The sequence below is a fragment of the Mustela putorius genome, unplaced genomic scaffold (assembly GCF_011764305.1).
Source record: "Mustela putorius furo isolate JIRA1106 unplaced genomic scaffold, ASM1176430v1.1 tig00003834_pilon_pilon_pilon, whole genome shotgun sequence".
Taxonomy (NCBI): Eukaryota; Metazoa; Chordata; class Mammalia; order Carnivora; family Mustelidae; genus Mustela; species Mustela putorius.
Genome location: NW_025421987.1, coordinates 58,386,705 through 58,410,068, shown reverse-complemented (window position 1 = coordinate 58,410,068; position 23,364 = coordinate 58,386,705). Strand labels below are relative to the sequence as shown.

General features: G+C 36.3%; 1 protein-coding gene across 1 annotated transcript in view; it reads left to right on the top strand.

Moving 5' to 3' along the window:
* The window catches only part of GPR149 (G protein-coupled receptor 149), a 62,067-nt gene that overhangs the window by 15,710 nt on the left and 22,993 nt on the right, over positions 1 to 23,364 (top strand). The window lies entirely within an intron of this gene.

Here is a 23,364-nt window from a genome sequence, read left to right as displayed (position 1 = left end):
AAAAATAAGTGTAGTTTTGTTAGGAATTGCCAAATTCGCTCCCAGAAGGGTCATACAAATTGGCACTCCCATTAGCAATAAGTAACAGAGGACTCCTTTCCTCACAACCTCAGTAACTATATTATGGTGTTTTTAAACTTTTGTCAGCCTGAGAGACAATCTCTGAATTGTTTTAAGTTATAGTTATGTAATTATAAATGGGTCTGAATAGTTTTCATATGTTTAAGAGCCCCTTTTTGTCTTTTTATTTTTTATAAATTGTTCTTATCTTTTCCTTATTTTTCTATCAGGTTTTTGTCCCTTTATCCTTCTATTTTTTTCTAAGATTTTATTTATTTATTTGACACAGAGAGAGAGAGAGTGAGCACAAGTAGGCAGAAGGACAGGCAGAGGGAGAGGGAAAAGCAGGCTCTCCACTGAGCAGGGAGCCCAATGTGGGGCTGGATCCCAGGACCCTGGGATCATGACCTGAGGCGAAGGCAGTTGCTTAACCAACTGAGCCATCCAGGTGCCCCATCCTTTAATTTTTAAGAGTTCTTTATATATTAAGTATATTAGTCCTTTGTCTGTGACGTATATTGCAAAGATATTTTCCCAGTTTCTCAGTTACCTTCTGTTTATGGTGTTGTTTTGTTTCTTTTTTAGAATGCATACTTTTAAAATTTGTTTACAGTAAAAATTATCAGTCTTTTATTTAATTGTCTCTGGATTTTGAGTCATAGTTCGAAAACCAGTTCAAAATGGAATTCACCCATGTTTTCTTCTAGGAGATGTATGGTTTCAATTTTTACATTTGGATCCCAGATCCACTTGGAATTTATTTTTGTATTTGCCATAAGGTACGAATATATTTGTCTTTTTTTCTAAATAGTTACTCATTATTTATTAAAAAGTTTAATTTCTTTATTCTTTTTTTTTTTTTAAGATTTCATTGATTTAATTGACAGAGATCACAAGTAGGCAGAGAGGCAGGCAGAGAGAGAGGGGGAAGCAGGCTCCCCGCCGAGCAGAGAGCCTGATGCGGGCCTTGATTCCAGGACCCTGGGATCATGACCTGAGCTGAAGACAGAGGCTTTAACCCACTGAACCACCCAGGTGCCCCGAAAAGTTTAATTTCTTTAAAATGCCATCATTACTCACAGTATTTTGAGATATCATTTTTATCTTATACTACATTTCCAAACCTAGTTGGGTCTATTTCTGTGCCTTCTATTCTGTTCCACTAGCTATTCATCTATTATCTCACTGTTTTAATTGGAGAGGCTATTATAGTGAGTTTTAATGTCTGGTAGGGTTGGTTTCTCCCCCCCATCCTCAGTATTTTTTTCTTTTTCAGTATTTTTCATGCTATTCTTGAACTTTTGCTTCCTATCTAATTCACTTTCAACTTGTCCAATGCCACAAAAAAGCTTTATCAAGGTGTGTTAAATTTATAAATTAGTTCAGAGAGAGCTGACATTCTAATAATGTTTTGTTGTCCTCTCCAAGAATATGGGATATCTTCCCATTTCTTCTAGTCTACTCTTGTTATCTTTCTCCTGGAAGATTTTAAAGCTTTCTTCCTACAAGTTTTATAACTTTTCATTAAGTTTATTCCAAAATACTCAATCTTCTTTGTTTTCATTGTAAATGAGGTTCTTCTACCATTATGTTCTCTAACTGGTAATTGCTTGTGTATATTAAGGATACTGATTTCTGCCTGTTAACTTCTGCTACACTACGAAATTATTTTATTGTTTAAATAAAATTATTGATTATCTAGGGTTTCTAAGTATACTATTATATCATCATCAAATAGAGATAGTTTTTCGGTTTTTTTTTTTTTTTATCAGTTCTTATACCTATTTTTAATTTCTCTTGTCTGGTTGCCTTGGCTAATACCTCCAGAACAATTTTTAATAGTGGAAGAGACAGGGCATCCTTGCTTTATTCTTGATCTTGGTGAAAGGTTTCTGATACTTCCTCATTAAAGAAGATATTGGCTCTCACTACTTTGCAAAGCAGGTAATTTAATATTTTGATCATGATAATGATAGTAATAATGATGATAATATGATGATAACTAATACTTAACTGGGCACTTGCTCAGAACTGTGTAACACATACAGGTCTAAGCACTTTACATATATAATTACATATATAATTGCTCATTTAGTATTCACAAAGACTATCTGGTAGATATTATTATCCAATTTTACAGATGGAAAAACTGAAGCACAGAAACGTCTATCAGAGCCTAGGAGCAAACTCAGGCTATCTTGACTCCAGAGCTAGTCCACATATGTATATCATAACTGCTTCAGAGAGATAATTTTCATAGTTAGCAGTCATTTCTTACACTAACTTCTATCCATTCTCCTCACACAGGCAGATCAGTATCACCTAAGGAACCTTTAACAATGTCCCACCAAGAGAAATTCTGATTTAATTGGTCTACAGAAAGATTTGGATAGTGTTTTTAAAAACTCTCTATGTGTAGATATTTGCAAAATATATCATCAACAAAGGACTTGCATTTAGAATATATATTTTAAAAAGAACACCAGTAAATGACTATGAAAATGACAGACAACCCAATAGTATATGACCAGAGATTTAAAGTCATACTTCAAATAAGAGGAAATAAAAATAACCATACATATATATATAAAGGTATACCACATCATTAACAATCTGGAAATCTCAATTAAAATAGCAAAAGACACCACTGCACACCCACAAGAATAGCCAAAACTAAACCATCTAACAATGCCAAGAGTTGATGAGAAACAGTCTGGGAACATCTACAAAAGTTAAATATATACATGCCTCACATCCTAGCAATTCCACTCTTGGACACACACCTTAGAATTGCACTGTTCAATATAGTTGCCACTTCTCACATAGATCTATTTAAATGTAAATTAATTAGGGGCACCTGGGTGGCTCAATCAGTCAGGTGTCCTACTTATGTTTTAGCTCAGGTAATGATCTCATGGGTCATGAGACAGAGTCCTGCACAGGGCTCCACACTCAGCAGGGAATCTGTTTGAGATTATCTCTCTCCCTCTCCCACTGCCCCTTTTCTATCCCTAAAATAAATAAATAAATCTTTTAAAAACTTAATTTATTTTTTATTTAAAATTCAGTTCCTCAGTTGCACTACTCACAGTTCCAGAGCTTAATATCCAAATATGACTAGCGGCTTCTACTGTACTGGACAACAAAAATATAAAACATTTCCATCAATGCAGTTCTATTGGACAGTGCCACCCTAGAACCTGATCTCTTCCAAGGCTGGGAGGGGCTTTAGCAATGTGTTCATATGCACATAGGTTTTTGTAAAATTAACAAAAACAATATTTGTTTTTGTATTTGAATATTTGTGTATTCAAGCTACCAGTGTAACATCACTGAATGCAGTTAGGAAGAAATGTGCAGCAGCACATTATTTTAGTATTTCCAATATATACATATAATAGGTGCAAATAATTTCAAGAGCATATATAATAACAAAATGTAATAAAGCAGAAAAAGATGAATTTTGAGTATTCATTATCTTTCTAATATAATTTAGTTTAAGTTTATATAATACACTTTTTATATTGGCTCTCAAGATTGCTGGTCAATATAAGCCAGTTTCAGTATACCACTGGCACACTTCATTCAACATAAAACATGTGCAACAACAACCAGTGTCTGATCACATGAGCCATAGTGTCCAAGCAAGCTGTTCTGCACTCTTCCCTCCTGCCTTTTTTTTTTTTTTTTTTTTTTTTTTTTTTTTGCTATGTTTCACTCTATCTCTTCTTAGAATCTCATTCTTTCTCCATTTTACCATTAATGAGTCTGTCCTTTACCAGGCACCTCAACCTCAACCGACAATTGATTTAGGCATTTGGTCTTCTTAGCTTGGCTTGACTCCCAATTTTTCCCAAACAGTAGGGACTGAATTTGCATCCATTTCAAATGCAGGGTCTAAAGTAGAAACACTTCCCTCCCCCCCCACCATTCTCAATAGACAACAAAACACTGGGAAATATGCAAACACCCACATTATGTGGCTAGTGTTGTAAGCTTAAAACTCAAGGCTGTATCTCCTGGTTCAGAGTTTAATGATCTTTTTAAAAATTATATTCTTTGAGGGGTGCCTGGATGGCTTAGTCGTTAAGCGTCTGCCTTTGGCTCAGGTCATGATCCCAGGGTCCTGGGATCAAGCCCCATGTCAGGCTCCCTGCTCTGTGGGGATCCTGCTTCTCCCTCTCCTTCTGCCTGCTGCTTCCCCTGCTTGTGTGTGCACCCAATCTCTCTGTCGAATAAATAAATGAAAATCTTTTTTAAAAATTATATTCTTTGAAATAAGAAGGAACTAACTAAAGAAAGCATTCTCTCTCTCCCTCTCTCTTTTTTTAAACCTGTCTCCTTCCCTACCACAGACTGTTGGAAATGACTGATGAAGACTTAAAGGGTTAAAAAGACAAAGAGAAGAGAGAAAGAATCTCTATCCCCTACAAAGTCCTTACATATATAATAAAAATCTGATCTTAATATTTATATTTCTAAAAATATTTTATTAGTGTTAAGCTTTCTTTGAAATTATGCTTATAGAATCATGATATTTTATCCACCTTCAGACATAATTTAGATTTTAAACCATCTGAATATGACATCTTGTCAAATTACATAATGTTCGATTTAGATGGATAGTTCGTATACTGAGTTGTAACAAATTTTAGGTTTAGGGAACCTTTCAAGCAAAAGAATAATAACATCAACTCATTATAGATAGAAACTTTAAAGTCTCCCATTACAATTAAGTTAAAAGTCACACATACACACACAATATACATATATATTGTATACATATATATTTATATATTATATATAATGTGTATATATACATATATATTTTTTGTGTGTGCATTAGACATATAGTAGTGTGCATATAGTAGAGTTATATAATTAAGAATACTGTTTTTTAACTATATCTTGAAAATATAAATTCCTAAATGTAGAAACCAGTAATGTGATATTCCTTGACAATTAATTGCTTGACTTTATCCCTGTGTCTCACTTATAAAATGGCAGTAGTTATATTGATCCCATACTAAACAAAGATTCCCAAATAAGAAATGGAGGTTAATATGAAGGAAAATTTTAATTAATTTAATTTATAAGGGGGCGCCTGGGTGGCTCAGTGGGTTAAGCCGCTGCCTTCGGCTCAGGTCATGATCTCGGGGTCCTGGGATCGAGTCCCGCATCGGGCTCTCTGCTCGGCAGGGAGCCTGCTTCCCTCTCTCTCTCTCTCTCTGCCTGCCTCTCCGACTACTTGTGATTTCTCTCTGTCAAATAAATAAATAAAATCTTTAAAATAAATAAATAAATAAAATAAATTTAAAAAATTAATTTATAAGTTGATGCTCATCTGGGCAACATTAAACATTTAAAAAAACAAACAAACAAAAAAAAAACCTTGCCTGGAATTAAGTGTTCCAGTGAGACCCTTAGAAAATCCTAACCACTTCAGTACTACTTAGATTTATGTTCAAGACTAGACACACATCAGCACATTTATAATTCCCTACCTGAGCCTAAGGCATCAGGGAAAGTATAAACAGTCAAGAAACATACCACTTTCAAATATTAAATAAATATTCTGAATCCTCTAGCTGTGTTTTCCTATCAAGAAATTACTTTTACAGGATTTTCTAATTTCCCACATCTGGGTTTTTTGTCTGTACACATTAAGGTTTAGAAAACATCACCTTTTGGGGTGCCTGGGTGGCTCAGTGGGATAAGCCTCTGCCTTCAGCTCAGGTCATGATCTCAGGGTCCTGGGATCAGGCTCTCTGCTCAGCAGGGAGCCTGCGTCCTCCTCTCTCTGTCTCTCTCTCTGTCTGCCTCTCTGCCTACTTGTGATCTCTGTCTGTCAAATAAATAAATAAAATCTTAAAAAAAAAAAAAGAAAACATCACCTTTTGAAAGAGTATATGATTTTTTTAGGCTTTGATGGTTTTAGTCTTGGTCTAGAAATTATTGAACAATCTGATTTAAAAGATATTTTCCCAAATCTACCTCCTTACCTTTCTGTTCACATCCAAAGAATAAAAATACCCCTTAAGGGTATTATTTACGTGCTTTTTTATGTCATATCTCCAGGCCTATTTTAGCTTCCTATCAGGTGAGTATCCCTGCACTCACTTTTCCTTCTAAAACATTCCAATTTAAAAAATTTCTTCCTCACTATAGTTTTGCATATACAAGAATTACAAACTTGCTGGATCTAAGACAATATATTTCAGACTTGTGGTCTATAAGAAAGCAATTACTTTTCTTACAAAGCAAGAAGGGAGGACTCAGCTTGAGTGATAACTGGTAGACAGAAACTAATCATTGGGGAGTTGTAATGCTAGTTAGAAAACAATGATCATGAGGCTTCTGACAACGGACTGGCTAATGCTAATCAATGAACTTCAGCATATCTATATAATTGGAATGTTTAAAACACTTAGATTTGGGCTAAGTTTTATAGTATCCAAAACTTTCTCCCCATTGTATTTTAAAATAACTCATACTTGTTAATTCAGTTATTCTCAATGGGCTGCTCCATCTCGGTTTTCTGGGATCAGGTCTTCAGTGCCGTAAAGAGGCAATGGCCAGTAATGTAGCCACTACCCACATATGTCTAGACTTAAATTTATTTTATTTTATTTTATTTTTAAAGATTTCATTTATTTATTTGACAAAGAGAGACACAGAGAGAGAGGGAACACAAGCAGAAGGAGTGGGAGAGGGAGAAGCAGGCTTCCCACTGAGCAGGAAGACCAATGCAGGGTTCGATCCCAGAACCCTGGAATCATGACCTGAGCCGAAAGCAGACGTTTAATGACTGAGCCACTTGGGTGCCCCTAGACTTAAATTCGAATTAAAATTAAATAAAATTTAAAAATTATTTCCTCAGTTTCTTTCCTCAGTATCTTTCCTCAGTATCACTGACCACATTTCAACTGGCTTGAAATATGACTAGTGGCATGTGTTTAGTGGCTACTTCATTGGAGTGTGAAATCATAGAACATTTCCATCATTGCAGGAAGTTGTTGGATGGAGCTGCTCTACAGCATCTATGTTCTAAAGCTTCTTTAAATAGCTGAAGTGCATTTTTTCCTTTGCATCCATTACTGCCAAAATCGGGTTATTATAAAGAAGAAATCAGAGACACTCAGGACTCCAATTCCATCCTACTCACTCCCAATTCAAGATTAGTGCCAACCAAACCCAGTAGGCTTTAGTCTGCCTAAAACATCTACAAAACATTTGCTTTCCTCTATGATGATCCCAGCAGACCACTGTTTGCCCTGTGAGAAGGGAAGACTCATAGGAGATAAGGGCATTTCCAAAAATGATCTGGACCATTTCCCAGGTGACTTTAGTAAGTTTGGTTGGATGCACTCTACCCCTACTATAAGTGATTGTTTTTTTATTCTGTGCCTTTTTTTTTTTTTTAAAGATCTTATTTATTTAATAGGGTCTCGATCCCAGGACTCTGAGATCATGACCTGAGCCCAAGGCAGAGGCTTAACCCATTGAGCCACCCAGGCACCCTCCTCTGTGCCTTTTTAAATGCATTTCTCTCTTTCTACCCTGTCTTTAAGTATACGTTTTTATAATTATGTATTTGCCATCTTTACAATTGAATCTTTGTGTCTCCCAGAGTCCTGTATGGTGCCTGCTGGGAACTTAGTGCTCCATAATGATGAATAAAAGAATACATGATCTGGGGCTGAACCACTCTCTCCCAGATATTCCTAGAGACCTTTCTGGGGAAAGGGGCCATGGCTATGTTTTCTGAATATCACTTCCAAGGTAACAGAAAGTCATCCCTAAGTGAGTCCTCAGGTAAAAACATAGTTGCAGACCCAAGTATTTAGAAACCCAGAAAACTGAGAAATAAAAGCTTGTAGTGTGGTGGAAAACTAGGGAGAGACAGAGACAGAAAGAAGTTATTTGAATTCTCCTGATACACTCAGGAAAAACAAAAGGAAAATTGGGTTCCTAATTGGTTCTTGCCCCACAAATTACAATTCAGAAGAATACATATATTTTGGAACATTGCTCTTTACACAGCAATTCACAATTATGTTGTGCCACAGTTCATTTTCATAGATGAGAAAAACTAAATGTAAATGTGTTTTCAATGTAAGGTAACAAAGAATCATTGATATTTTCCAAATAATTTATTAACTGAAGCATGATTTTTCAAAACCATCTGAAAAACCACTGGTATTTTTTAATGCACTTTATTAGAAACTGTGTACACTTCACATACCAGCATCCTTTCCTCCAACTCAAAGTGGGCAAAAAATTATTATTTCTTTATTTTAAATACTTCCGTACATGTTGAAGCAAGTTACAACAAACCAGTGGTCCTCCACAAAAATAATTCTCGGGCTTATTTTTTTCCACATTTATCTTATCCTTTGCTTCATTCTTCTAGAATCATACCATAGGGGTTTACAGTATGTGTACTGTTTAATAATAGAAGACATCACTGGTAGAATGAAAATGTTTCCAGGTTGTTTTTTTCTTCTCAGAATAGATTTTTCAGCACTCCGGAGAGCTTGCTTGATGTGATAATAATAATGTACTCTCTAATAAGAAACCCTGGTTCTTTAGATGTGGTCTTATTTATTTTCCACCATTCCCATGAGGCAGGAGAAGGTACAGCTTTTTGAAATTTAACAAGATGTCCAGAGATGGCAAATGACTGAACTAGGAAAATATTTTAGGCTCACTGACTCCTACTCTACCAAAATTAAAGGAGACATGAGATCTGACCTATGCTTTCATCCAGTCAGGTTTGAGTCACTGCATCTTGACCTTAGGTAGTGTGAGGAGAGTATGAGGGTACTGACTGTGCCTATATCATTCACTCAATAACTATTCATTGAACCCAGGGCTTAGGTACTAATATAAGATTCAAAGGCAATAAGATAACTTGCTCTCAAGTTATTCAGAGACCAGGAAGGGCGGAAGGATACAGATAATGACAATATTTCAAGAAAATTGATGACTGCAGTTTGTGAAAAAGTGCTACAGACACAGGTAATTCTGCCAAAGGGAGAGCAGAAATCATCACTTTCATTATGAGTCGTGAAAGGAGTAACAGTCCATCCTCCAGAAAGGGGTGGGATGAAGAGAACACATTACAATACACAAAGGCATGAAAAGTCTAGGAACTTTCAACATTACATTTTGGTATAAAATTTTGGTTCAAAAATTGCAGTGATAAGTCTTGCTTATATATTTATTTAGTTACACATTTTAAAATTTAACATGTGGTTAGCATAATCCTGAGATTCTCCTGGATATTTCCATGAGAAAAAGGAACAAAGAGAAAAATACACTTCAACTCCTTCTGAAAGAGAAAAGTTGAATTGATCCCAGGTGATTAGGAAGAAAATACATAGATTATTATAACATTTTAAAAATACTGAGTCTCTTATTCAGACATCTCCAACTTAAGCAGCTGCCTTCGGCTCAGGTCATGATCCCAGCATCCTGCGATCGAGTCCCACATTGGGCTCCTTGCTCAGCAAGGAGCCTGCTTCTCCCTCTGCCTCTGCCTGCCTTTCTGTCTGCCTGTGCTCGTTCTCTCCCCCTCTCTCTCTCTGATAAATAAATAAAATCTTTTTTAAAAAATGCCCTTACAAGAAAAACTGTAAATTAATGCTTTTTTAAATAACCAAATCTTAGTGTCAGCTCCATGAGGATTAAGTTGGCAGTGGCCATATTTCTTTTTTGTCCCTAGTCCTGTATTTTCTTCAGCAACATCTTTCACAGGGATATCTTGCCCAGATAGAAGGCACAGTCTCTCTGAGGCAAGCCCCAGTGGGCATCAAAGAATGAGAAGTGTTCTCTCCTGAGGAATGATGCACATTGTCTTAAGGAATTGGTGTACATTACAAAAGGTTTCTTAGGTAGTCAGAGAGGTGAGTACAGGCTCCACCAGAACTCTAACATCTTAAAACATTGATACAAGTAGCACTTTCCTATGATCATGGAGTTGCACCATGAGACAGCACCATCCTTCTCCCACAATAGAGTAGATGAGGTCAGATGTGAATCATTTGGGTGGGAATTTGTCATGCTGAGCGTATACTTTTACAAACAAAGATGAACCGGTATTCTTGGGTCTTCAGAAATGACATCTAGCTCTTTGTAATTGTGTGGGTTGAACTGTAGATCTCTGGAGTCAGAGTCATGTGCTTCAAAGCTGGCAGTTTCTAGTTCTGATCCATAACTATTGTTCAACCTTTTTGTGACCCTCAATACCCTCAACTGAAAGGGGAGATAAAAATACTCATTTCACAAGGTATTATGAAACAAGCTAAAAGTATGAAACATTAGGTGTTTGTTGTTAATTAAATATGCATGTATTCATGAATTCATTCAACTAATATTTGTTATGAGTCATTAGGCATTCTGCTTATCTGCACCAGGTTCAGAAAGTTACAGAAGTTTGTGACAGTTATTGCCTTGGATATGCACTGGAGGTCTTGAGATTTATGCCTGTCTCTCAACCAGTTCCTACAGGGAGAATCTATGTGTAGACTTTATGGTAAATAGACAAAGCAGGAGTTACCCCCAAATCACACAGCTATAAAGAGCCTAGTCAAGACTCTACCCAGAGTGTCAGATTCTAGGACTCACTTTTATCTCCCCTCTTGCCTACTCACTACCCGCCCTCTCTGTGAGAAGACCAGGCAGTAATTCACAAAGAGGACACTGTTTCATTCATTGAAATATTTACAAATAACTTCCTGTCTATGTAAGAGTTCCTCTTCTGAGTTTTAAGCTTCCTAGTACTCAGCACCATTATAAAAATGTAGATGCCTACTCTGGATTTTCCATCTCCAAAGGGTCCCCAAGGTTAGGGTACAAAAACCAAGTGAAATAACCTTCAAATTCATCATTCTTTCCCCATTATATAGCAGACATACTACAAGTTTGTTTCCAGCGAATAACTTCTCAACTAACAACATCTAAACACCAAGTCCCCAGACACAGAATGACCCATATATAACCCATAGCTCAGATATGTACTACATGCTCATATCCCTTAAGAAATAGTATTTCTCTGGCACCCGGGTGGCTCGGTCAGTTAGGCGGTTGCCTTCGGATCAGGTCATGGTCCCAGGGTCCTGGGATTGGGTCCCACGTCAGGCTGTCTGCTCAGCAGAGAGCCTATTTCTCCCTCTCTATGCCTACTTGTGCTCTCTATCTCTCTCTCTGTCAAATAAATAAATAAAAATCTTTATATTAAAAAAAAGAAATAGAATTTCTCAAAACACAAGCATGCACACGACCACACTCACAAAACAAGTAACATGCATTCAAAACTGTAGTCTATTTGTTATGCCCATTTGGGGAGGTTCATAGAAGAAGTTGGTAGGAGAGAAGGTGAAAAAGAGTCAATAATGGCTCATATATCACCCTTTCCTGCTTATGAGAAGCACTAAAAACTTTTCTATAGTTATTCTATTGCCAAAAAGAGCCATCATTCTGATGATGGAGTTCCAATCGTGGATCCTACATGGCACGGAGTAATCATACATAAAGGCACATAAACCCAGAACCTTGGATATGTTTCTTGTTGCTGGGCAGAATTTGGACTCTAGCTCTGGTTCTATGACATTGGGCAGGTTCTTTGCCTTTGTTTTCTCACTTGAAGAATGAGAAATTTGAGGAAGAACTCAAGGTTGGAACTAGGTAACCTCAGGTCTTTTCCAGCCCTAAAATGCTGTGGTCTATAATTCTTTCATATATTGCACAGTCCCCAGATTTCACTTTAAAAAGGTTCTCTCTCCAGAGTACTCAGGTTTTCCTTATTCCAGTACTCAGTTGAAATTCCAGTTGAATTTTCAACTATGTAATTGCCTCAGTTGTTATTTCTTTCTTTCTTTTTCCTTTTTAAAAATATTTTATTTATTTATTTGAGAGAGAGAAAGAAAGCGAGAGACAGCACGAGTGGATGGGGAGAGTCAGAGGGAAAGGAGAAAGGGCAGAGGGAGATGGAAGGGCTGAGGAAGAGGGAGAAGCAGAAAAGGTGGGACTCCATTCCAGGACCCAAGGCAGATGCTTAACCACTGAGCGCCATAGAGGCGCTCCCTGGATTGTTATTTCTTATTGAAGTTATTTATATCTACTATAAAGCTATGCACCTTGAGGCAGTATTGATAAGGCAAACAGATTTTGGTTTGAATAGTTTTTGTTTTTTTTTTTTTTTTAATGTTTGAGGTGTTCCTATAATTAGAGCCTGAAAATGTTTCTACAAAAGAAAATGTCTACGCCTTTGCTTTACTAGCAAGAGTTATTTATAACTTTACTTCTTTCAAGTTTATTTTACTAGAAATAACAACACACCTGAGGCATTAGGGAAGTAGCTGGAGCTTTTTAATCTTCAAGAATTTCTGGGGTGCCTGGATGGCTCAGTGGGTTAAGCCTCTGCCTTCGGCTCAGGTCATGATCTCTTGGTCCTGGGACTGAGCCACATATGGGGCTCTCTGCTCAGCAGGAAGCCTGTTTCCCTCTCTCTCTGCCTGCCTCTCTGCCTACTTGTAATCTCTGTCTATCAAATAAATTGAAAAAAAAAGACTTAAAAAAAAAGAATTAAGCTTCCTTTGAAATTTCAGCACTCTGATGCAGAGAACATGTTTTCAATCAAGTATCTTGCAATTTAACTTTATTTCTTCCTCAAAGTTCAAAACTGACTGTACTATCTCTGTTTCTCAAGCATCTGCCTATGGAATATGGGATTCTGAGTACTGGGGAATTTGCCATACAAAGCATAAATCAGAACTTTACCATGGTAAAGCCTCAAATGATTGGACAAGAGTTTTCAAGAGTCCACATATTATATCAACAAGCATTTTTTTGAACCTACTTCAGTGTGCCCAGTACTGTGCCCCATATTCACTGCCAGGGACTGAAACAAAGTAACTGCAAATACTGCTTTCTTTCAAGGAAAGAAATCTGTATAGAAGCAGGTGCTTGCGGCTTCAGCCAAATCCTACTTGCATTGTCGCCTATCTTGGGATAACCCATGAGTTAGAGGAAGCAGAAATGATAGTGTGCAGTCTGGAATGGTTTAAATGTGGCCAGCTCAGTGGAATTTCTCAGCCGCATGCCTGTTTTCTGAGCTTCCACCTTCCCCAGTTCTCTCACAGCTGGGTCAACTCATTTCATCTTCAGCAAATCCAGCCTTGCTATTTATTTTCAGAGCAATTTGGGTTTTAGTAGGCTATAAATGCCTCCATTCATCCAGGCTTATTATAGTATCCCTTTTCCTGCAGGCTGGCCCCAGACACAGGGCCTGCGCACTGAGTCCTGAGATGCCCTCACTACATTCTAAACTAGAGCCATTTTCTACTTTTCCCAGATCTTGACACCCCATTTCAGCCCTCATCCTATCTCCCAATTCCAGCTCACACAGAAGACAGAGAAAATTGCCAAAAGCCAATTCCCTGAAGGAGTTACTTTCTGAATGACTAATTCACTAAAATCAATAAATTTATCAATATATCAATAATTTAAGCTATATTCTTTTTGAATGCAGTAAATGAATTTGGAGATATTTTATTGAGAATATGTTCAAGAATATGTCTTACTTAAATATGATCAAGAATATATTCTTCTTGAATACATTAAATTCTACTTACAAAAAAATTCTTCAAGAATATACTCATAAGAAAACTTAAAGACCCATATGACCCTCAGCATTTAATGAATTGAATGTTATTTAAAGTACAGCTAGAATAAAATTTCTTAATGAATACATTCAAGAGGACTATTTCTCAGGATCAGCACTTGGTAATTGCTACTTTTGACAAATTGATCATTTTTTTTTAAAGATTTTATTTATCCATTTGACAGACAGAGATCACAAGTAGGCAGAGAGGCAGGCAGAGAGAGAGAGGGGAGGAAGCAGGCTCCCTGCAGAGCAGAGAGCCCGACACGGGGCTCAATCCCAGGACCCCGGGATCATGACCTGAGCCGAAGGCAGAGGCCCTAACCCCCTGAGCCACCCAGGCGCCCGGACAAATTGATCTTTTAATTGGCTTTCTGCAAAATGATTTTGGCAAAAAGATATGGAGTGTCCTGGAATCTCCGATTCCAATGATCAGCCTTCCTGAATTTCAGAGTATTTTCTACACCACTTACTCCTGGCTAAGCTCTGCTACATATGGCCCCTAGAATTGCCCGGAGAATGTCGCTTATTGAAGTAGCTGGGCCTTACTCATGACTGAAAGGCCATTGTTATCATATCTTACCCAAAAGAAGCTATATAGTAGAGACTCAACTATTCCTACTCTTGTTCAACCTTATTGACAAATCTCAAAGCATAAAGGGGCCAGAGGCCTGTCTTCCTTTTCTAATACCCAGTTTTTAAATATTTCCTTATCTCTCATAATACCATAGTTATAAGAAACCTTGAAAACCTTCAGGGAAATAGATTATCTCCTTATGTTGAAAAAAACTTACTAGCTTTTAGCAGAATAACTTTTATTGGAAGATTTCTTATTGTTTAGAGTATAATAGAAGAAGTTGGGCAGCAAAATGGGCAATTTTAACATCAATTTGATTCATTTAGGTTGAGAATATTTCCCCTTACTCTCTAGTAAGAACAAATGCATATTCTTAAAAAGTTCATGCTAAGAAGTAATCACATCTTTTAAAAAAAGTATAACTAACTGGAATTCAAATAAAAACTTTAAAAAATAAATAAAAATGGTCATTCTCTTACCAAAATAAAACAGTGCATATCATCAAATTCAATTTTCAATGCTATGATTTAACATATGACTTCACTGCTTTTACGTAAATGGACTTCAAATCATCACCTTTATTTCTCCAATCAGATCTTACTAAGTTGTTAGGTTAGTTCCACACCATATATCTTAAAGTCTGTTTTATTTTGCAGCTCCCTACTCCCACCACCACCAAATATAATGACTTTATATTCAATATCTTAAAGTAGTAGACATTTCTGGTATGGTAGGGGGCATTTCAAAATAATAATGGGTTATAAGAAAAACTAAACCCTAAGTATTTGGAGACCAACAGAACTGAATGAACTTGAAAATATAGCAATTTAAACAGTAAAACCTTATTTTGTTGGCACTCAAGAATAATGCTAGCTGGAAAAGCTCAGTTTCTCAAGTCTAAATGATATAGTGACTCCTGATCTGAGGGTCACGTGAAAAGCAAGTACTTGATGAGCAACATGAACACATTAATTTTTCAAATTTTTTTCTGTTAGGTCATGGCAGTGTGAATGAAAGAGATAAACTCACATGAATAGCCACAGGTATCAAAGTCCAGTAACTGCACCTTGATTCTGCAATAACCTTCTCTCAATGGCTTCCATGTTGTACTGAATATATATTAAGCCAACAAAAAATAATCTCACTTATATCAGTCATGATATCACACTCAGCAGCCTTTTTGAGGTTTTATTTAGAGCAATGGTCCTTAAACTTGACTATACATTAGAATCACCTAGGGATGCCTGGGTGGCTCAGTTGGTTGAGTGGCTGCCTTCGGCTCAGGTCATGATCCCAGTGTCCTGGAATGGAGTCCCATATCGGGCTCCTTGCTCGGTGGGGAGCCTGCTTCTCCCTCTGCCTCTGCCTGCTGCTCTGCCTGTGCTTGCTCATTCTCTCTCTCTCTGACAAATAAATAAGTAAAATCTTAAAAAAAAAAAATCACCTAATGATTCTTAGTCCCCAACTAGACTAATTAAATCAAAATTTCTGAGTGTGGAATCCTGCTATTTATACTTTAAAAGTCTTCCTGAAGAGACTCTGGTGAATACCTAGACTTGAAAACTACTGGTTTAGGGCTAGTATCTGCTGGACCCCAAAAATACAACAACTGTAGAAATTTTCTTCCAAATTTTCCTGCTACAGAGCTTAGTCATTGACTTTAATGTTCCTACTTTAAAATCCTGTATCTGATATTGACCTAGCTCAGATGTTGGATTTGGGTTTGCTTGAGACTTATTTGGACATACAGTCTAATAGCAAGGTGGTTAAGCTAATGGACTTAAAAAATAAAACTCTATATAAATAATTTAACCCATAAATGCTTTTATAGACTTGGATATTGGCAGCCTGGACTTAATATACTTAGGCACAGCAAATTTGAGCTTGAAATAATGAATTTATGTTAACTATTAGGAATATTAAATTTGAAACATGTTAATTTCTTTTTTTTTTACAATTTTATTTATTTATTTGACAGAGACACAGCGAGAGAAAGAACACAAGCAGGGGGAGTAGGAGAGGGAGAAGCAGGCTTCCCACGGAGCAGGAGTGCAATGCAAGACTTGATCCCAGAACTCTGGGATCATGACCTGAGCTAAAGCCAGACACTTAATGAATGAGCCACCCAGGTGCCCCCAAAACATGTTAATTTCTAAAAGAAGGATGGAAAAAGAGAAATTGATCTGGGGAGGCATTAAAAGGATATTTGCAGAATAAAAGAGCCTATTTACTGAAGAACATAATGAAAGAGTGACCTCTATTTTTCTCAGCCATAGTAGGATTCTCATCAGTATAAATGTTTATTTCTATTTTTAATCTTTAATGAGCTATTATTTCAACATTTTAGTTAAATTAAATTTCAAAGAGAATCACAAAGTGCCTCAAGAAGATTCAGCAAATAGATTTGTCTTGGTTCTTTGAATAAACCTAATAATAATGAAGATAGTCATCTAGATAATAAAATCATTTCATTTATGAGTTAATTGATTATTTGTACCTTAGTATTTCCATATTGTGAGAGAAGCACTGTGTTTTCATATTTGATCTCTTACCAGTAAACTGAACATGGCATATTGTATCTACATACTGGGGTGAGAATAGAGGAGAGCACAATAATTATGACAAAGAATGTATCATAATAATCTCTTAATTTTTTTTCATGTAAAAGGGAATTTTAACAGAGCCTTAGATGAAATAATATTGTTTTTGTTTTTATTAATATACAGTGTTACATTAGTTTTAGGAGTACGACACTATTAAACAATTCTGTATATCTCTCAATGCTCATCAATCTACTTTATGTTTCATCCATCCTCCCACCCACCGTCCCCTCTGGCAGCCACCAGTTTGTTCTCTGTGTTTAAGAGTATATTTTCTCATTTTTCTTTTTCTTGGTTTGTTCATTTGTTTCTTAAATTCCACCAATGAGTGAAATCATATGGTATCTGTCTTTCTCTGACTTATTTCACTTAGCATTACACTCCCTAGGTCCATCCATGTTGTTGCAAATGGGAAGATTTCACTCATTTTTATGGCTGAGTAATATTCTATTGTGTGTGTTTGTGCATGTGTGTGTGTGTGTGTGTGTGTATCTACTTTATCTTTTCATCTATGGATGATCAATTGGGCTGCTTCCATATTTTGGCTAATCTAAATAATGCTCCAAAAACACAGAGGTACAAATACCTTTTCAATATATGGTTTTATTAATATCAATATTAATTAATGTTGTTTTACTTTAATAAATCACATAATTTAATGTAATCACATAAATGTAAGAATGAAGAATATAAAAGCAGTTCCCTTGAAAAAAGGACAACTTTCCTTTTTATTTAATTTAATTTTGTTTTGTTCCCTATTTACATTAAATGACTGTGACAACAGAGGGGTTTGGGGGGAAATGGGCATCAGTTCAAATAGTAGAAAAATCTTCCCACCAAACAGTAATTTAGCAATTAATTACTTGGGTTTCTTCAGTACAATTAAATGCATGCAGTTAACTCTCTGGAAGTATACTGCTTGAATAAAAGTTCAATTTCCTAGGAACTACACACCACTGATGATTACACGTTTCACCAATAATAAAACATATACACTTTACCAGAGGTCTCAGTAAAAAAAAAAAAAAAAAAAAAAAAAACTAAACTAAATAGGGACACCTGGGTGGCTCACTCGGTTAAGTGGTTAAGGTTAAGGGTCTGCATTGGGCTCAGGTCATGATCTTTGGGTCCTGGAATCTAGTTCTGCATTGAGCTTCCTGCTCAGCAGACAGTCTGACTCTCTCTCTGTCTCCCCTTCTGCCCCTCCCCACCACTTGTTCTCTCTCTCTCTCAAATAAATAAATAGAATCTTTTCTTTTTTAAAAAAAGAACTAACTAGTGTAAACTATATACCCAAACAAAAACATTTATATTCACTTACCACTTGTGCCTAGTCTTTATTTCTTTGCTTTTTTTTTTTTTTAAGATTTTATTTATTTATTTGAGACAGTGAGAAAGGGAACATAAGTAGGGGGAGTGACAGAGGGAAATGCAGGCTTCCCAGCAGAGGAGGGAGCCCAATGTGGGCCTCGATCCCAGGACCCTGGGATCATGACCTGAGCCGAAGGCAGACGCTTAATGACTGAGCCACCCAGGCACCCTAATCTTTATTTTCTAAAAAATGTTAGAGGGTTAAAGAATGTTTTGCTTTTTGTCATTTTGTTGTTATTGTTGATTTTGTTGTTGGTAGATGGGGGTAGTAAATTGTGGTAGTAAACAGAAAACACACACACACACACATACACCAGGATTGATTTTGTGTTTAAATCTTGTACTTTTTAAATGTAAACAGTGCTAAAAATAGCAGCACAAAAGGGAGAACAAGTTGGAGGTCTTGCATGTTCTGATTTCAAAACTTCCTATAAAGACACAGTATTCAAGATAGCTTGGTACTGACATAATGACAGATGTACAGATAAATGAAACAGAATTAAGAGTCTAGGGGGAAAATTACATTAATGGGCAACTGATTTTTGATGAGAAGGTCAAACAAATCAATAGGTAGAGGATATAGACTATTCAAACAATGGTGCTCAAAATTAGATATCCATATGCAAAAAATAAACTACACCTTACTTGAGATCATAAAAGTTAACTCAAAATAGATCAAAGGTATAAATATAAGAATTAAAGCCACAAAATTTGTAGAAAACACAAGATATAAATATTTATGACCTTTAGTTAATCAAAGAGTTCTTAGATATGACACCAAAACAGAATTCATAAAAGGATAGATTGATAAAACTGAACATCAAAGTAAATAAATAAATAACTTTAATTTATAAAAGTAGATAAGTAAATAACTTTCATGCTTCAAAGGATACCATTAAGAAAATTAATAGATAGGCCACAGACTGGGAAAAAATATTTGCAAATCATACATCTGATAAAGGATTTGAATCCATAATATGTAAAGAATACTTGTTGCCTTGTGCATTTTTAGATACAGCTCCTTAAAACAGGAATGCCCTGTTCAATATACTGCTCTTTCCCTACAGCTTTCCTAAGACAAACCATGAAATATGTGGACACATTATATGAATTTTCTCTCCATTTCTCCTAGATAACATTTGTTTGGTGTTAGTAATTGGGAAAAGTTATTAAAAACACATACAAACAATCTCAATGAACACATACATACACACATAGACATACACATACTTAAACACTGTTAGTTTTACTTCCTGATAGAACTTTGCATTTTTATCCCAATAACTAATCTCTATACACATGGCTTCCTCCTGACCTGTATAATATATATAAGGAGGAGCAATCTGAGGAGAAAGAATTGATTTATAAAAGCACAAAGCTACTATCAAAGTACTTTTAGAAACTTTGTAACAGAGGAAATGAGTCTCTAAGAAAATTGAAGCTTTAACTACACAACTTCTTTATAAACAATGAAAATACCATTATGGGTTTTGTGAGCAAAGCCTCTTCTAGCAACTAAAGGTTGAATTAAAGAGTAAACAATAAAAAATGAAAGGTTTTGACACTTTCCATAATCAGAGATATGAATATATACAAAATTCATAACTCATCTTTTACAATTTTTGTTTTGACTACCTGCCACTACAAGAGCAAATACAATTTGATTCATATTAACTTACAGATTAAGATCTGTTCAGCATTTTAAAAATTAACATTCTGGCACATCTATTCCTCTGGTGAAAATAATGTCCTAGTTTCAAGTTGACAAAATAGCCTAAAGGTATTTTGTACAGGAATTTATACAGATTTAATACTGACAAAGATGTCCTGGGATGCGCTTTGATGATGGCATTAAATAGAGTTCAATGAGGAGAAAAAAACTTTGAAAAAGATGAAAGTCATGTGAAAAAATACAATATTTACACAATGCCATATTTTGTCATGGAACTATTGAAGACAAATGTTCTCAAAACATTTAAGGTTTTTTGAGGTAATGTTTCCTACTTAACACAAGTAAAATTGCATATTAACACAGATAGTGTGCCCTTACTAGGGAAAGGAAAGGAAGTAAGCAATATTAAAAAGCGACTCTTGGGTGAACATTTGGATTAAAATTTCATATTCAATATTTCCTAAGGAGCACAGGATATTGGAATTTCTAGAAACAAACCTCTATCAGAAGCTGCTCTGCAGCTAGTTCTAACTATTTATCTTTAGACTGTATCACAACATGTAAACTTGGAAGGCTAGCCAGAGAGAACAAGGCTATTAAGTGGCTCTGCAAGAACATTAGAAAGGATGGGTGGGTTGTTGGAAGTGCCAGTAAGTTTGCTCAGCCCATTCCAAGAGTGTGATGACTAAAACCTGCATCCCCAATGATGGTATCACAAAAACAAGAGACCGGACCAACAGTCAGCCGCTTTTCAATCTTTTCCTACTTCCTAAGATTTGCCAAGAATAGTTTCACTTATTAAATCATGCCCCTGAGGTATATAAACTAATTCAAACAAATTTGACATGTCTGTGTTCCTCTCCTTTGGTATTTGACCAGATCTGGTTTGAGTCAAAACAACTCTTCTATTTCTGAGTATTGTGAAGGCCTATAGTCCTTGCCCCAAACACTTGCCATCTGGGGACTCCTGGAGAACGTTGACTTGTGTGAGCCACTTTAGATATGTGGTCAAGCTCTCAAAGAGCTCATCTCATACTGTTTTTTGCAAGGGGAAGCATAATTTTTTAAAACTGATCAGGTAAAAACTCTAATTAGGAGATTTTCTGTAGCAGGTCCCCCCCCCTCACTCTTATATTAAACATAAATACTGAAACTGCTTCTTCCCTTTCCATTCATTCATTTGATAAGTATTTGTTTAGGGACAAGTGCCAGGCATTGTCTTAGGCACTGAGAATGCAGCAATGAATAGACATCTACCTCTTTTCATGGCATATTATTGTTACTTAAAGTCCACACGTCATACTGACACAGCAGAGTTAAAGTAGATGCCTGAAAAAAGGAGTCCGGAGGGAAGCAAGAAAGAATATGGAATTGTGGAACCAAGCTATGTATATTCTCTTCAGGCCTTTGGAAAACAAGAAGGTAGAAGGCAGGATGAACTTTATCTCTTGTTCTCATCATATCTATTCCTAAAACATAAAGTAATCATATTTCCTTGAACAGCAACAACAACAACAAAAATCTGATTACCACTTCTGACAAAGAGACATTCATGGCAAGAAAGGCTTTTTCAAACTAAAGCTGTCAGATAAAACCCAGCTATTTGATCAAAGCATTTGGCAATCAGTGTTGAAAGCTCATGGGTTTCTTTTAAAATGTTCCAGGGGCTTTTCACTGTGGCTTTCATCCACCACTGTCCTTGTATTGGGCCCTGAGAGGAGAGAGCATATATGTTCATCTTTGCATTGAGCCATTTGTGATGGCTTGATTCTCCACCTTGTATTCCCCACCTCTCCAGGCATCAACAAATTTTTCAGTCCTTAGCCTGCCTGACATCTTAGTAACATGTGACACTGTTGTACCTCTCTTCTTTTTTTCTTTTTTTTTTTAATTTTTTATTTTTTATAAACATATATTTTTATCCCCAGGGGTACAGGTCTGTGAATCACCAGGTTTACACACTTCACAGCACTCACCAAAGCACATACCCTCCCCAATGTCCATAATCCCACCCCCTTCTCCCAAACCCCCTCCCCCCAGCAACCCTCAGTTTGTTTTGTGAGATTAAGAGTCGATGGGATTGGGAGGGAGACAAACCATATGTACCTCTCTTCTGCTCTTTCTTTGATTTCCATTACATTTTACATTTCTGATTATTCTCCTACCACTTTGGCTTACTCCCTGGACTCCTTTATGATCTCCCCTAACTCTGACCATTTCTTAAATGTTTGTGTTCCTCAGGATCCTCTTCTCATTTCACACACTCTCCTGATTCAATTTCATCTCCAATATATACCCAAACATATACTCAAATATATACTCCAGGTCAAATCTTTCCTGAGCCTATGCCCCAATATCCAAACTCCTGCTGAATTTCTCTAGTTGGACACACCACAGGCACCTCAATTTTATCTTTCTTAACATTAAACTCCTGATCTTCTCCCGATCCCCCTATCCCATTCCTCTAAACTTGCTTCTCCTTTGTGTTCCCTCTCTCTGGAAATAACACCATCACTCAGATACTTGGTCAACATTCCTGACTCCTTTTTTCTGTCACAATTCATATCAAATGAGTCACCAAATCCTATGTTCTAAATATGTCTTGCTATTCCCATGTCTCACCATTGCCACTGTCTTTCCCAATTTAAATCACCATTCTCTCTCAATGGCCTCTTTACTAGTTTTCCTGCCTCTGGGCTTGAACACTTCCAATCTACCTTACTCACTATAGTTTAGAATAAATTTGCAAAAATGTAATTTTCATCATACGGGAACCTGTTTAGAACACTTTGGTGGCTCCTTTTTCATTCAAATAAGGGTTGAAAATCCTTAATGTAGCCTAAGTGGTTGGTTCCTGTGGCTTCATTTCCTCTCAACCTCCTCTTGAAATCTTTGCTCCAGTCTTCCAGGTATTAATAATTTTACTTCCTTAATGATGCCATGCTTTTTTGCCCCCATCAGACCTTTGCACTCTCTATTCAAGTCCCTCTTAGAGAATTCTTCAAAGATTCTCTAGTACTGTGTATTATTAAGTGGTCTCATGTCAACGCTTTTCCAGTGGAATGTCTCTAAATAAGGCTGTATTCCTGCTGTGATTTCTTAATACTGACTGACCCCTGAGACAAGTATTCATACAGGTTATGTGGAACTTCAATATTGTATCTTTTGGAGGACACATCTTTTTTTTAAGTATACAAATTATGAATATAAATTAGGTATGAAAATGAATTTATATTTAGAACAAGAAAAGAAATTATAATAAATGTACTAGTGCCTTGGAGATTGAGGTATCTGTCTTTCTTCTGAGATCTCTTTAGGCTACTTCTCAGATACTTACCTAGAAATGCCTTCTGATGGCAGCTTGACTTAATCACCTCTCCAGAAGACTACAGCTTCCAACAATAATCAGCACTTAAGT